The 16743-nt window shown below is 42.8% G+C and overlaps 1 protein-coding gene across 3 annotated transcripts in view; it reads left to right on the forward strand.

The window, feature by feature from the left end:
• The first annotated feature begins 16523 nt into the window (after positions 1–16523).
• Positions 16524–16743, forward strand: part of PLEKHB2 (pleckstrin homology domain containing B2) — a 51202-nt gene continuing 50982 nt past the window's right edge. For 2 of the 3 annotated variants that reach the window (XM_012130171.5, XM_042243589.2), the window contains exon 1: positions 16552–16612. The gene's annotated coding sequence lies outside the window, so the exon portion shown is untranslated. Of the gene's footprint in view, positions 16613–16743 lie in introns of all 3 variants that reach the window. The other variant, XM_004004480.6, reaches the window with a different exon arrangement.

The following is a 16743-nucleotide window of genomic DNA, read 5'->3' on the forward strand; positions in this document are numbered from 1 at the left end:
CAGATTATTTTCAGAAGTGATATCTGATAAAGGCAGCATCTCAAGTCACTGCGAAGAAAGATGGACTACTAAATAAATGGTATTTGGACAGAAACAGCCATCTGAAAAAATATAAAATTGAATCTATAGGTTACCATACCAGAATAAAATCCAAATCAAAAAAGATACAATGTACAACAATGGAATTATTAAAAAATAATAATAATAATTTTTTATCTTGGAATAAAAAAGCCTTTTTTAAAAAATCAAACTTTAAACTTTTTATTTTTTATTTGGGTATAGCTGATTAACAATGTTGTGGCAGTTTCAGGTGAACAGCTAAAGGACTTAGCCTCACATATACATGTATCTGTTAGGTAGGAAGTTAGACAAAAGCAACAAGGGGAGGCCTGGCTGAAATGGATGCAAGCTGATCTCTGAACTCCATCTTAGACACACCCAGGAGAGCTCACTGATAGGCTGCAAAATAAACACAGAGACTTTTCAACTTCTGCATCTGTGTCTTAGGCACCACAAAATGACCACAGGGGCTTCTCCAAGTAACCTTAGGCAGTTAGGAGCCCAGTAAGGGATCATGAATATTCTACATCTAATTAAAACAGACTGAATTATGGAAAGACATAAACAGCAGGCTGCTGCTGCTAAGTCGCTTCAGTCGTGTCCGACTCTGTGCAACCCATAGACTGCAGCCCATGAGGCTTCCCAGTCCCTGGGGTCCTCCAGGCAAGAACGCTGGAGTGGGATGTCATTTCCTTCTCCGAGAAAGAGCATAGTCTACTGTTATATAGCATATGCCCATTTGCATTCCCTTTCATTGATTGGAGGTGAGTACAAGAGCTACTTTAGTTAGTTAGTTCAGTCGCTCAGTCGTGTCTGACTCTTTGCGACCCCATGAATTGCAGCACGCCAGGCCTCCCTGTTCATCACCATCTCCCGGAGTTCACTCAGACTCATGTCCATCGAGTCAGTGATGCCATCCAGCCATCTCATCCTCTGTCATCCCCTTCTCCTCCTGCCACCAATCCCTCCCACCATCAGAGTGTTTTCCAATGAGTCAACTCTTCACATGAGGTGGCCAAAGTACTGGAGTTTCAGCTTTAGCATCATTCCTTCCAAAGAAATCCCAGGGCTGATCTCCTTCAGAATGGACTGGTTGGATCTCCTTGCAGTCCAAGGGACTCTCAAGAGTCATCTCCAACACCACAGTTCAAAAGCATCAATTCTTCGGTGCTCAGCCTTCTTCTCAGTCCAACTCTCACATCCATACATGACCACAGGAAAAACCATAGCCTTGACTAGACGGACCTTAGTCAGCAAAGTAATGTCTCTGCTTTTCAATATGCTATCTAGGTTGGTCATAACTTTTCTTCCAAGGAGTAAGCGTCTTTTAATTTCATGGCTGCAATCACCATCTGCAGTGATTTTGGAGCCCAGAAAAATAAAGTCTGACACTGTTTCCACTGTTTCCCCATCTATTTCCCATGAAATGATGGGACCGGATGCCATGATATTCATTTTCTGAATGTTGAGCTTTAAGCCAACTTTTCACTCTCCACTTTCGCTTTCATCAAGAGGCTCTTTAGCTCCTCTTTGCTTTCTGCCATAAGGTTGGTGTCATCTGCATATCTGAGGTTACTGATATTTCTCCCGGCAATCTTGATTCCAGCTTATGCTTCTTCCAGCCCAGCGTTTCTCATGATGTACTCTGCCTAGAAGTTAAATAAGCAGGGTGACAATACACAGCCTTGATGTACTCCTTTTCCTATTTGGAACCAGTCTGTTGTTCCATGTCCAGTTCTAACTGTTGCTTCCTGACCTGCATACAGATTTCTCAAGAGGCAGGTTAGGTGGTCTGGTATTCCCACCTCTTTCAGAATTTTCCACAGTTTATTGTGATCCACACAGTCAAAGGCTTTGGCATAGTCAATAAAGCAGAAACAGATGTTTTTCTGGAACTCTCTTGCTTTTTCCATGATAAGCGCTACTTTGCACGGGCCCAAAGGAGGAGACTGGAAGTATGAAAGGAGGAAGCCAAGAGGGATCAACAGGAAGAATGAGGAGGATTCCTTCGGGGTGGGCCTGTTCTCATGTCATTCAAGTGTCTAATAAGCGACTCCATGGACTGCAGCCCACCAGGCTGCTCCAGCCATGGGATTTTCCAGGCAAGAGTACTGGAGTGGGTTGCCATTGCCTTCTCAGAATAAAAGATCTGTCTGCTTGAGCTGAACAGCTGTAACTTGTCAGACCGTTTAGCCCATTGCTCCAAATTTTTGTTGCAATGAGACAAGAACCCAGGAAGAGAAGTAAACTGATCTGACATACCATTCTCCCCCAAACCTCTCTCGCATTCAGCATGGCACATGACGTTGAGCAGAGTTCCAAGAAAACCTTTTTAAGCTGCCTATCAAAATCTAGACATCGTGGGTATGAAAAGCTTTGGTTTGACAAAAAAAGTGCCATGAGAACAGCCAAAAGACGGATTAACAAATGATTAACCATTTGTCTTTGATTAACATTAACATTAAAAGACAAATTGACTTTAATATGGGAGATCTGGGTCGATCCCTGGGTTGAGAAGGTCCCCTGGAGAAGGGAAAGGCTACCCACTCCAGTATCCTGGCCTGGAGAATTCCATGGACTCTATAGTCTGTGGGGTCGCAAAGAGTTGGACACAACTGAGCAACTTTCAATTTCACTTTAAAAGACAAATGATTAACATTAAAAGACAAATGATTAACATTAACAAATAGCTCCAACACAAACCATAGGCAAAGAACTAATCTCCTTAGTATTTAAAGAGCTTCCAGAAGTCAGTAAGACAAAGCCCTAAAATCCCATCAAAAAATGAGGAAAGTTCACAGAAAAAGAAATAAATTTCTCTTAATTACATGAAAAATAAAAAATAAAAATATTCAACCTCACTCATAAAAAGAAAGTTAAAACTCTTTGAGAGAGGATTTCCCTGGGGTCAAGTGGTAAGACTCCGCGTTCCCAACGCTGGGGGCTTGGGTTCAGTCCCTGGTCGGGGGCCTAGATCCCACGTGTCACAACAAAGAGTTCACATGCCACAACTAAAGATCCTACAAGTCACAGCGAGGATGGAAGATTTCGAGTGCTACAGCTGAGACCCGGTACAGTCAAATAAAAATAGAATAAATATTAAAAAAAAAAAAACTCTTTGAGATAGCATCTTTTCCCCTCTTAGATTGACAAGCACCAAAAAGAAATTTTGACATATGAACAGAAATACTCTCTATTGGTGAGGCTGTGGGGAAGCAGACACATAGCTGGATTGCAGAGGGGACCATTCAGTGATGTATATCAAGACAAATATAGATTTCCCAGGTCGCTCGGTGGTAAAGAAACTGCCCACCAGTGCAGGAGACTCAGGTTCAGTCCCTGGGTGGGGAGGATCCCCTGGAGAAGGAAATGGCAACCTACTCCAGTATTCTTGCCTGGGAAATCCCATGGACAGAAAGGCTTGGTAGGCTACAGTCTATGGGGTTGAAAAAGAGTCAAACACAATTTAGCAGCTATACAACATCAAATCAAGAAAGTATACAGAAGAAAACTTTTCATTCTACAATTCCACTTCCGGGAGTTTGTCTACAGCAATGCTCTCTGAAGTGTAAAATGAAATAGGTTCAGGCTTATTCATTGCAGCTTTGCTAGGAGTAGCAAAATATCTGAAACAATCCCAGTGTTTGTCATATTGGGACTGACTAAATAGTTGACTCTATAACTCGAGATAGAAATGAGCAGGTTATCTATATAATAAAATGGAAATATCTTCAAGGTAAACAACTTCCAGATGTTCAAGCTGGTTTTAGAAAAGGCAGAGGAACCAGAGATCAAATTGCCAACATCTGCTAGATCATTGAAAAAGCATGAGAGTTCCAGAAAAACATCTATTTCTGCTTTATTGACTATGCCAAATTCTTTGACTGTGTGGAACACAATAAACTGTGGAAAATTCTGAAAAAGATGGGAATAACAGACCACCTGACCTGTCTTTTTAGAAACCTATATTCAGTTCAGGAAGCAACAGTTAGAACTGGACATGGAACAATAGACTGGTTCCAAATAGGAAAAGGAGTACGTCAAGGCTGTGTATTGTCACCCTGCTTATTTAACTTCTAGGCAGAGTACATCATGAGAAACGCTGGGCTGGAAGAAGCACAAGCTGGAATCAAGATTGCCAGGAGAAATATCAATAACCTCAGATATGCAGATGACACCACCCTTATGGCAGAAAGTGAAGAGGAACTAAAAAGCCTCTTGATGAAAGCGAAAGTGGAGAGTGAAAAAGTTGGCTTAAAGCTCAACATTCAGAAAACGAAGATCATGGCATCTGGTCCCATCATTTCATGGCAAATAGATGGGGAAACAGTGGAAACAGTGTCAGAGTTTACTTTTTGGGGCTCCAAAATCACTGCAGATGGTGATTGCAGCCATGAAATTAAAGGACACTTACTCCTTGGAAGGAAAATTATGATCAACCTAGATAGCATATTGAAAAGCAGAGACATTACTTTGCCAACAAAGGTCCATCTAGTCAAGACTGTGGTTTTTCCTGTGGTCATGTATGGATATGAGAGTTGGACTGTGAAGAAAGCTAAGCGCCGAAGAATTGATGCTTTTGAACTGTGGTGTTGGAGAAGACTCTTGAGAGTCCCTTGGACTGCAAGGAGATGTAACCAGTCCATCCTAAAGGAGATCAGCCCTGGGTGTTCATTGGAAGGACTGATGCTAAAGCTGAAACTCTGTACTTTGACCACCTCATGTGAAGAGTTGACTCATTGGAAAAGACTCTGATGCTGGGAGGGATTGGGGGCAGGAGGAAAAGGGGATGACAGAGGATGGGATGGCTGGATAGCATCACCGACTTGATGGACATGAGTTTGGGTGAACTCCGGGAGTTGGTGATGGACAGGGAGGCCTGGCGTGCTGCGATTCATGAGGTCGCAAAGAGTTGGACACGACTGAGCGACTGAATACTGAACTGAACTGAAACTGTTAAATGGACAAAGCAAAGAGTAGAACTGTTGTTATGGGCTGAGATATGTCACCTACTTTCAATTGGTGTGTAGAAGCCCTAAAGCCCAATGCCTCAAAATGTCTGTATTTGTAGATGGGGCTTTAAAGAGGTAATTAAGTTAAAATGAGGTCAGTAGGGTGGGCCTTTATTCAATCTGATTGATGTTTTTATAAGAGGAGATTACGATACAGACAAGGTAGATCTATGGACAACCAAGTGAGGACACAGTGAGTAGGTGACCATCTGTAAGCCAAGGAGAGAGGAGAAAGGCCTCAGGAGAGGCCTAACTTGTTGGCACTTTGGACTTCCAGTCTACAGAACTGTGAGAACATCAATTTCCGTTGTCTAAACTGTCTTCTCTGTGATATTGTTAGGGGAAGCACACTGATTGAAACCGCCCACCCTGGCCAGGCACCATAGTAACCATTTGCATGAATTGTATTATGACAGGAGATCCTGATAAGGAATATGGAACTAATAAGCCACCACCAACCGGAAGAGTTCGGGAAAGGTCTAGTCCGTCCACTTCCCAGAATCCCTGCTAGCATCCATCTTGGCTGAACAAAGCGTGCACTGCCAGGAAAGACTCTGAATTAGTAATTGGCCAAAGACCACCCGGAAACTAATCCTATCACCATAAAACATGAGACTGCGAGCCATGCAGCAGAGTAGTTCTCCTGGGTTCCCTTACCCTACTGCTCTCCATCCAGGTGCCCTTTCCCAATAAAATCTCTTGCTTTGTCAGCACATGTGTCTCCTGGGACAATTCATTTCCGAGTGTTAGACAAGAGCCCAGTTTTGGGCCCTGGACGGGGTCCCCCTTCCTTCTACAAATGGCGACTCTGGCGGGGACTCTTCTTCCCTGAGACTGACATCCTGACCACTCCAGGTACTCAGAGGCCAGCTTGCCTGTCAATGGACCATACCCAGCAACCACAACTGGGACCCTTTTGTTCCTGGTCTCCTCTTGATGCGGACAACTGGCTAGAGTGCCCCGACCGGGTAAGGAACAAGAGACTTTATTGACCTCTCTCCCCTTCCCTCTCTTTCCTCTCCTTAACCCTTCCTATCCTTCCTCGTTTTTCTAGTTCCCCGGTCCTGGATGCAGGAATCTGGTTGAAGGGCCTCAGCCTGGGCTGAGGATTGGAGACTGATCGCCTCCTCTTGGCAGAGATCTCGAATTCTGGTTCCGTTCTGGTCTGATTTCTGGTAGGGCCGAGTCCCAGTCCTCCATTCTCTGGAGGCCCAGGGAAAAGCCCCATAACGCCTGGGTAGCTGCAGGTGGCAGGAGACGTCTGTAAGGCTACCCCTTTTGCCCTGCTCTCCCGCCTCCTCCCCCTTTTTCTTTCAAGCTGGCTTCCTTTGCTCCCTGTGAAATCTTTGAAGCTGTTAGTACTTGGATCTGAAGTTCTGTGTCTCTATAGGAGGCTTTCTGAGAGACTGTATTCTCGTATTTAAGGGAATGTCTGATGAGGACCGCCAGGTTTATATGAGTGTGTTTTAACTCTGTGTGCTGTGTTGTGATTTTTGATGGCCATTTTGCTTTGTCTGGCCACCATTTGGTTTAGACCTGTCACCATTTTGTTAGAACTTGATTTTCTTTCCCTGTGCCTTGAGACCAGGGCTCTCAGGAACACTTATCTAGACCATCTCTAACTCCTGAGACTGAGGGAAAAGGGGAAAAAGACTTTAAAATTTTTATTTATTTTAACTGTTTTTTTATAAACTAGTAAATTTTATATTGTAATATCTAATTCATGACTAAACTTAGAAAATGAAGCTAGATCTTGCACTGTGTCTGTCTAAATATGTCTTGGTATGTCTTTGTCTCTGGGTAATATTTTTGAGGTTAATTTGTAAATGAGCTCTATTTAATTGGCTTAAAAAAAGGTAAGCAGTTACAAATCAAATAATTCTAAATTAAACAATAAATTCCAGGTTCATGTGAACTGGGAAATATTTAGTATTAAATACTTGATATTAATGTTTGTTTGTTGACCTATCGAATATAGACATGTCTTAGAGTAATTAACATTAAGTAGAATATTTTCATTGTACCTAGGTTTAATATAAGTTAAATATTATACCTCTTACTAGTTTGTCAACAAGGAAATTACCTCGAGTGAAGAAACTTCTAAAAAAATGTAAATGAATATGAGCTTTTATATAAAAGCTATTAAAAATAATTATTCTTTAGAAATATCTGTCTAAAATAGTCTCTCCAGATTGGTGGAACTTAAATTTCTAAAAGTTGTGCCAAGTGTGCTAAGTGTTGGCAGTCTATCAAATAGTTAGGTCATTTCCAAATAAAATAAGATTTTGAAACATTTACTACTAAACACGAATTTCCTTTTACAGAGAAACTAAAGAGATTTGGGACTATAAATAAATAATGGTTGGTGCCATCCTAAAGGCACTAGCACCCCACTCCAGTACTCTTGCTGAGTTGGACACGACTGAGCGACTTCACTTTCACTTTTCACTTTCATGCATTGGAGATGGAAATGGCAACCCACTCCAGTGTTCTTGCCTGGAGAATCCCAGGGACTGGGGAGCCTGATGGGCTGCCGTCTATGGGGTGGCACAGAGTTGGACAGGACTGAAGCGACTTAGCAGCAGCAGCAGCAGCAAAATGTTCTAAGAAAGCAAGGGTTTTAGAAATTATCACTGGTATTTATGCTCACCAATCTATAAAATGCTAATATAAATGTTAGTTCTTGGTTACTAAAGGAAAGTAGGAAGTGTGTTTTCATTTTAAAAAAAAGTAAAAGGTATAAAAAATACTAAAAAGATTTATGCATGGTCAGGATTTTCTAAAATTGGATTGCAATTAGGTAGATAAATGGATTTTGTTAAAAATTACACAGCCATAAAAAAAACTGGTTAGAGTCAACTAGGTCCAAGATGGTGGAGCTGACTTTCACTAGACCTCTAGTCTTGGTATTTACTCCCATGTGACATATCAACAAGCTAAATGATATACCCATCAACACTGACTAAATCTGACCAAATGTTCTAAATGCTTTTAATTGATCTTTTTGATAAAACTTCCTAAATCAAATTTTTTTGAAGTTCCTTAGACCTCTAGCTAACTTTGGGATGATTTAGAGGGCCCCTTTTGAACTGTGGTGTTGGAGAAGACTCTTGAGAGTCCCTTGGACTGCAAGGAGATCCAGCCAGTCCATTCTGAAGGAGATCAGCCCTGGGATTTCTTTGGAAGGAATGATGCTAAGGCTGAAACTCCAGTACTTTGGCCACCTCATGTGAAGAGTTGACTCATTGGAAAAGACTCTGATGCTGGGAGGGATTGGGGGCAGGAGGAGAAGGGGATGACAGAGGATGAGATGGCTGGATGGCATCACTGACTCGATGGACGTTGAGTCTGAGTGAACTCCAAGAGTTGGTGATGGACAGGGAGGCCTGGCGTGCTGCGATTCATGGGGTCGCAAAGAGTCGGACACGACTGAGCGACTGAACTGAACTGAAACATCCCAAACAGAGAAATTAAACTGTGTTTATTTGGTTGGTTAAATTACATGAGAAAAGATGATCAAATTGTTGCAGGAAGAGGGACCCCTTCCAGGGTCTGAAACTGGGCTCTTGTCTAACACTCGGAAATGAATTGTCCCAGGAGACACATGTGCTGACAAAGCAAGGGATTTTATTGGGAAAGGGCACCCGGGTGGAGAGCAGTAGGGTGAGGGAACCCAGGAGAACAGCTCTGCCACGTGACTGTGGATCATATCATGAACTCGTTATTGCAAAATTCAGGCTGAAATTGAAGAAAGCAGGGAGAATCACTGGGCTTCCCAGGTGGCTCAGTGGTAAAGAATCTGCCTGCTAATGTAGGAGACACAGGAGATATGGGTTTGATCCCTGAGTCAGGAAGGTCCCTTGGATGAGGAAATGGCAACTCACTCCAGTATTCTTGCCTGGATAATCTCATGAACAGAGGAGCCTGGTAGTCTAAAATCCACAAGGTCACAAATAGTCATACATGACTGAGTAACTGAGCAAATGGAAAACCACTAGGCCATTCAAGTATGACCTATTAATAAGTCAATTCCCTATGATTATACACTGGAGGCGACTAATAGATTCAAGGGATTAGATCTGATAAAGAGTGCCTGAAGAAATATGGATGGAAGTTTGTAACAGGAAACTGAAAGTGAAAGTCACTCAGTCGCGCCTGGCTTTTTGCAACCCCATGGACTATACAGTCCATGGAATTCTCCAGGCCAGAATACTGGAGTGGGTAGCCATTCCCCTCTGCAGGGGATCTTCCCGACCCAGGGATCGAATCCAGGTCTCCCACATTGGCAGTGATCAAAACCATCCCACAGAAAAAGAAACGCAAAAAGGCAAAGTGGTTTGAGGAGGCTTTACAAATAGCTTAGGAAAGAAGAGAAAAGGCAGAGAGAAAGGGGAAGATATACTCAAATGAATGCAGACTTCCAGAGAAGAGCAAGGGAGATAAAAAGGCCTTCTCAGATGAACAATGCAAAGAGTTAGAGGAAAATAATAGAATGGGAAAGACTAGAGATCCTTTCAAGAAAATTGGAGATATCAGGGAACATTTCATGCAAGGATGGGAATGATGAAGGACAGAAAAGGTAAGACCTACTAGAAGCAGTAGAGATTAAGAAGTGTCAAGAATACACAGAACTATACCAAAAAAGGTCTTAATGACCCACATAACCATGATGGTGTGGTCACTCACCTAGAGCCATACATTGTGGAGTTTGAAGTCAAGTAGGCCATAAGAAGCATTTCTGTGAACAAATCTAGTGGAAGTGACGGAATTCGGGCTGAGCTATTCCAAATCCTAAGAGATGATGCTGTTAAAGTGCTGCACTCAGTATGCCAGCAAATTTGGAAAACTCAGCAGTGGCCGCAGGACTGAAAAAGGTCAGTTTTCATTCCAATCCTGAAGGGCAATGCCAAAGAATGTTCAACCTACCATACAATTGCACTTACTTCCCATGCTAGCAAGGTTATGCTTAAAATCCTTCAGGCTAGGATTCAGCAGTATGTGAACCAAGAGCTTTTGGGTGTACAAGGTGGGTTTGAAGAGGCAGAGGAACCAGAGATCAAACTGCCAACATTCATTGGATCATGCAGAAAGCAAAGGAGTTCCAGAAAAACATCTAATGCTGCTTCATTATCTAGGCTAAAGCCTTTGATTATATGAATCATAACAAACTGTGGACAGTCCTTAAATAGATGGGAGTACAAGACCACCTTACCTGTCTTCTGAGAAATTTGTATGTGCATTAAGAAGCAAGAGTTAGAACCAGACATGGAATAGTTGACTGGTTCAAAATTGAGGAAGGAGTATGACAAAACTACATATTGTCACCCTGGTTATTTAACTTATATGCAGAGTACATCATGTGAAATGCCAGCAACTCAGCTTGTGATTCAGCGATGAATCACAAGCTGGAATCAAGATAACCAGGAGAAATATCAAGAACCTCAGATATGCAGATGATACCACTCTAATGGCAAAAAGTGAAGAGGAGCTAAAGAGCCTCATGATGAGGGTGAAAGAGAGTCCAAAAGCTGGCTTGAAAGTTGACATCAAAAATAACTAATATTAATGGCATCCAGCCCCATCACTTCACAGCAAATAAAAGGGGAAAGAATGGAAGCAATGACAGATTTTATTTTCCTGGGCTCTGTAATTACTGTAGATGGTGACTGCAGCCATGAAATTAAAAGCCACTTGCTCCTTGGAAGGAGAGCTATGACAAGCCTAGACAGCATATTAAAAAGCAGAGACATCACTTTGCTGACAAATTCTATCTAGTCAAAACTATGGTTTTTCTTGTAGTCATGTATAAATGTGAGTGTTGGACCATAAAGAAGGCTGAGTGCTGAAGAATAAATGCTTTTGAACTGTTGTGCTGGAGAAGACGCTTGAGACTCCCCTGGACTGCAAGGAGATCAAACCAGTCAATCCTACAGAAAATCAACCCTGAATATTCATTGGAAGGACTGATGCTGAAGCTGAAGCTCCAGTATTTTGGCCATTTGATGTGAAGAGCCAACTCACTGGAAAAGACCCTGATGCTGGGAAAGATTGAAGGCAAAAGGAGAACGGGGTGGCAGAGGCTGAGAGAGTTAAGTAGCATCACCGACTTGATGGACATGGATTTGAGTAAACTCTGGGGGACAGTGGAGGACAGTAGGACCTGGCGTACTACAGTCTGTGGGGTCACAGCCACATGCAAGTTAGTGACTGAAACAACAACAATAGGAATGTATCACGTTATACAATTAAATTAAAAAGAAATAAAATTTTCATGTTTTGAAGAATATAAAATGGTATAATCATTTTGGAAAAAGGTCTGGTCATTTCTTCAGAAATACGCACACCTATACACCTATCCTGTCAGCCAGTAAATTGAAGGTATCTGCCAAAGAGAAATGAAAGCATTCTTCCATGCAAAGAGTTGTACAGAAATGTTCGTAGCAGTTTTATTGATAACAACCAAAACTTCGGATAAGACAACATGGCAGTCCTTAGGAGAACGATAGCTATTCAGGCTCAGTGGCGTGCAGGCTGCTTTCAGTGCTTGCACCATCTCTGGGAATCCAAGAGTACATTTTCAGGAATTTGGCAAGCCAGACTTTGTTAAACACTGAATTATAGGAACTTGATGTAAAAACAAAAGGAATAAATACAATTCAAACTTTTCTAATTACTTTCTTGTTGCCTGTTCCCTAAGGTTTTGGGGAGCTCTGGGCTTTGCCAGGTGGAAACTCTGAGCTATTATATTAATATTTGGCTGTGGGCTCCCTTCCTGCGTCCCTTTCACAGCACTGCCTCTAGAGCCTGAAACGCACCATGGCAGGAATGCAACTCATGGGAGAGTAGTGATCTGGGTTTTATTTCTTGCTTTGTTAATTTTTTAATTTTATGCATTTATGAACATGATTGAAATAGTATTAACAATACAGATGAAGAATTTAAAAGGATAGTATATGTAGGTGTCATACCTTGAATAGCACAAAACTATTCTTCTAATATTCAAAAACTATTACTATCTCATTCAACAAAGAAGTTACTTGAAGCTCCAACAAGGAAAGAAGTGATTTATTAGAGTGGGATGCTTGTGAGGCTTACAAGCAGTGGTGTGAGAGGGAGAACTTAGTGGGCTACAACTTTATAATCAAAGGGAAAGTGGGGAGGGAGAAAAACCACATTCTTCCTCATGCATGAGTAGACGGACGTCAGGTTTCCATCATTAGTTCCTCTTCCAGGTTGGGCAGGAGAGTTTTATTTTCCCTACACTGTCAAGCCAGGACTGTCACGGCACTATGAAAAAATAATTTGAGGTCTCAGTACAATGAAGGTCTTTCACTTTGAAATGTCACCTTCCCCTAAATTATTTTTTATGTGTGCAGAGAGCATGTGCTAGGGGTCATTAACACTGAGCTCTGTGAGCAGGATATGGATCTTGCCCCCACTGTTTTATTGTTTTGGGTCTTGTCTCATGCTTCTGACGCATGGTTTTATTGCTAAGCAAGCCTGCTTGGTTTTGTGCTTAAGTATACCTGCCTTCTTGAGTAATCATTAACTTACAGGGGTGTCTCATACTTTTTTCTACTTTAATCTCCAAGTGGGATTAGCTACTTAATCACCTGCTTTGTCCCGTTACTCTGTCCCTATCACTTTTTTTTTTCCCTATCACTTCTATTGAGTATTTCACTAAAAATCTTTTTTAAATTGATCACTGAAAATCGATATTTCATTTGTTTTAATTTGCATTTTAGATTCCAGCCAAGAGTTATTTAAAAATCTTTGTTATATTTGCATGTTTTCTTATAAGAATGATTTATTCATATATACTTTGCCTGTTTTTTTTTTTATTGGAGTCAGTGTTTTTTCTTGTCAGCTATATATAAATTGAAGGTTTAGTAGGAAAATACTGTTTTCTGTTCACTATCTGGAGGCAACGTTTTTGGAGGCAACGTATAACTCTGTTCTGGTTTTGCACATTGGGATGAACACAGAGATCTACGTCTCTTCCCTTCCAAGGCCCTGTTAAGGTAAAAGAAAAGGTATTTTAAAATTACTTTTCAATATTTATTTATTTGACTGCACTGGGTCTTAGCTGTGGCAGGTGGGGTCTAGTTCTCTGACCAGGAATCAAACTCAGGCCCCCTGCTTTGGGAGTTCAGTCTTAGCCACTGGACCACCAGGGAAGTCCCCAGGTTTTTTTTTTTGGCTGCACTGGGTCTTTGGTCCTGCGTATGGATTTTTTTCTAGTGGGTGCAAGAGGGGGCTGCTCTCTAGTGGCAGTGTGTGGTGCACGAGCTTCTTCCTGTGCTGTGTCCCACTGCTGAGGCCCGAGGGCTCTAGTGTGCTGACACAGGTGCGCTCACGGGCTTAGCTGCCTCGCGGCATGTGGAAGCTTCCCTGACCAGGGACCAAACTGGTGTCCCTGCATTAACAGGTAGCTTCTTAACCACTGGACCACCAGGGAAGTCCCCCAAGAAGGTATTTTTTAAAGTCCCAAATAGTTTCAGAAAACAAGTTAAAGGACGCTGTCAGTTAACTGAAAATTTGAGATAACTGATCATAAAAGTAAGCAATTGGGGTCAGAGGCTTCTGATTCAAGATGGCAGATCAAGAACATACTTCTCCATTTCTCCTTACACTTTCATGAAATAGATGATAAATGTTTAAAAAATAATAGACATCAGAGAAAGCTGAAGCAGCAGTAGAGGCCCTGGTGCATACAGTTGGGGAGGGAAGGGACTCACTTTTAAGTGGATAATTCAAATAGGCAGAAAAAGCTGCAACCCAGAGCAGGTGTGAGGGGGCAGAGGGGAAAGGTGGTGAGAAACGAAGCTGGAAACAGGAAGAGTAACTGCAAGGCTGCCTGTGCCACAGCTGGACCTCGTCTATCTTCCCCATTCTCATATGATGTTAGTTTCATGTTTATAGTGAGCAAAAACCTAACTGATCTCCTCAGAAGAAATGAACTCAACTGAAGAAAGCCGAGGCTTCTCAGGAGATGTTGAGGGCAAAATAAAGTCAAATCTAAGCATACAAAAACTTCTTTCTTAGCGGCAGTTCCTGCACTTCCTCATAGTAGGAGCAAAAGTGTATCAAGTTTGGTGGAAGAGCTTCTGTTCTGGGTTAGACTTCGCTTTGACTTGCCCTGCAGTCAGTTCTCACTAGAACTGTATGTCTATTGGGAGAGATTTGGGGTACTGATGAAAACTGTGAAGCTGGTGAAGTTCCACTGCTCTACCCCAAGTGGTACCTCTGCTTTAGATAGACAGACAGATACTGTGAGGGGTGGGCAGGGGGACAGTAATCCATAAATAGAACAGGAGCAGTTATGATTCATTTAGAACAGGTAAAGGAAGCGGGAAATAAAAGAACGTCTCTATGTCTATTACCTCCTGTTGCTTGGAAGATTCTCATTCCAGATTATGTGGGGTGTGGCAGGGAGATGACATTTTACTTCATGTCCTGTTTTTAAAATTTTTTAAATTTATTTTTGGCTGCACTGGGTTTTCCTTGCTGGTCTCTAGTTTCAGCGATTAGGGGCTACTCTTCTTTGGGGCGTACGGGTCTCTCATCGTGGTGGCTTCTCACGCTGAGGAGGACTGGCTCGCAGGGCTTGGGTCTCAGTACTTGCAGCTCTCTAGCTCTAGAGCGTGGGCTCTGTGGTTGTGGTCCATGGGCTTCATTGCCCTGCAGCATGTAGAATCTTCTCACGTGAGCGATCAAACTCGTGTCCCTTGCATTGGCAGGTGGATTCTTAACCATTGGACCACCAGGCAAGTTCCATGTCTTATCTAGACATTCTTTTTTAACCACAAGAACTTATCACTTTCAGTTTTTCAATATAAAGCAGTACTAGTAACTGGGAAGTGGGGCTAATCAGATCATAGTTTGGTTTGCTTGACTTGAGTACCCCACAATCAATGGAGACAGAGTCAGGCAACTGATGGAAACAGTTTCAGTGTGGTTCCCTGAGGCACACCTTTCAGTACTGGCCACATATTCAGTATTGGGAAATGTGTGAATTACCCAAGGTTAGCTTTCTCCCTACTGTACTTTTCTTGTCAGCAAGCTTGGACAGAAAGCCAATTTTACTAAAGCAGAAAACTTACTCAACAGGTGTACCTGCTCCAGTTCCCAGAACATCTATCTACCTACAACTGGACTCAAGTACTACTTTTTCTTGTTCATTTGTTCAAGTGGTTTTGTTTCACTGGTTCGTTAAAGAAAATTTCGAACGTACAGAAAAGCAGGAAGAAGAAATAAGTCATCTGGAGTCCTGTCACTCAAAGACAATATGCTAGTGTATTTTTTGGACCCTCCAAATCCAAGCTCTGCAAGATATCTAACACTGAAGGTAGTCAGAGTTAGACCTGTAGCTCTACTGAGACGGTCAGCATCCCCCAGGATACTGAAAGAGTATTTCTGTCACTCAGTTTCCCCTAATGTTAACATCTTACATAACCATGGTAGGACTGTCAGAGCTAAAGATGGCCAATAATTACTGTTAACTAAAATGAGAATTTGGAATTTATGAATTCTTTCACTAACATCTTTTTTCTTTTTATCTGTTACAGGATCTCATCTAGGACAGTACATTGCATGCGAGTTTCTCAGTCTTTCTTTGTTTTTCACTACCTGAGTTTTGAGGAATACTGGTGAAGCATTTTGCGGAATATTCCTCAAGTGAGATTTGTCTGATGTTCTTCTCATAGTTAGACTAGGGCTATGCTTTTTCGGGGGAGTAAGACTGTAGGAAAAGTGACCTTGTCATTATGTCATATCAAGGGTAAATACTACCAAAAAGACATTGCTGTTTATGTTAACCTTGATCATGCGGTTGAGCAGTGTGTGACAGGTTTCTTCATCGTGAAGTAATTTTTCCTTTTGCCAACACTTACCCTGGGAGGAAATGACTAGGCACAGCTCATGCTCAGGGATGGGTGGGTGGCGATTAATAAATCTTCTGGATGGAGTGTGATTCATTAGAATTCTTCTATAAGGAAGACTTAGCTCCCTTCCCAAATAATATATTTACTTACAGCAGAGTAGACTCTAGTATACTTACCTTACATTCTAAATAAAACTGTGCCAGGTTTGGGCACTGGGGGCTGTTGCTGGTTGAGTCCTTTGTCCCTTGACACACCTACACGTATTTTTGGGTATTCCTGACTTATGGCGCTGTGGGATGCTGCGGACTCAGTCGTACTTTCCCCGTCCCAGTTCTAGAGTCACCGGTATCTCTCAAGAGCCCTGCCCAGCTCCTTTTGCGGGAAAGTGGTATTTACAAGCCATGTCAGGGGAGTCTACAGTGCCCTTCCAGTTGAAACTTAAGCCCGACCCTGCCCACGCCGCCCCCGTTAGTCAGGCCCGTTCGGGCCCCGCCGCACGTCCGGCCTGCCTCGCGTGCCCTGCGCATGCGCGCCGGGAGGCGTGACGTCTGACGGCGGCCGGGACGCCAGCGTGAGGCCGCCGGTGCCGAGTAACCGGGCAGTGTCCTTTCGCTTCGGCCCTGTTTCTGTGCGCGGTGGTGGCCGGACGCTTTCCAGGTGAATATTCCTGTCCGATTTCGGCGACCCAGACGCCCTCCGGCCGGGCCCACCCACCCTGCGCCCATCCGAGGAGACCCCAGGCCCGTGCCCTCCGTTCCCCACCCAGGCGGCGGTCCCCCCGGAGTCTC

The sequence above is a fragment of the Ovis aries genome, chromosome 2 (assembly GCF_016772045.2).
Source record: "Ovis aries strain OAR_USU_Benz2616 breed Rambouillet chromosome 2, ARS-UI_Ramb_v3.0, whole genome shotgun sequence".
NCBI lineage: Eukaryota > Metazoa > Chordata > Mammalia > Artiodactyla > Bovidae > Ovis > Ovis aries.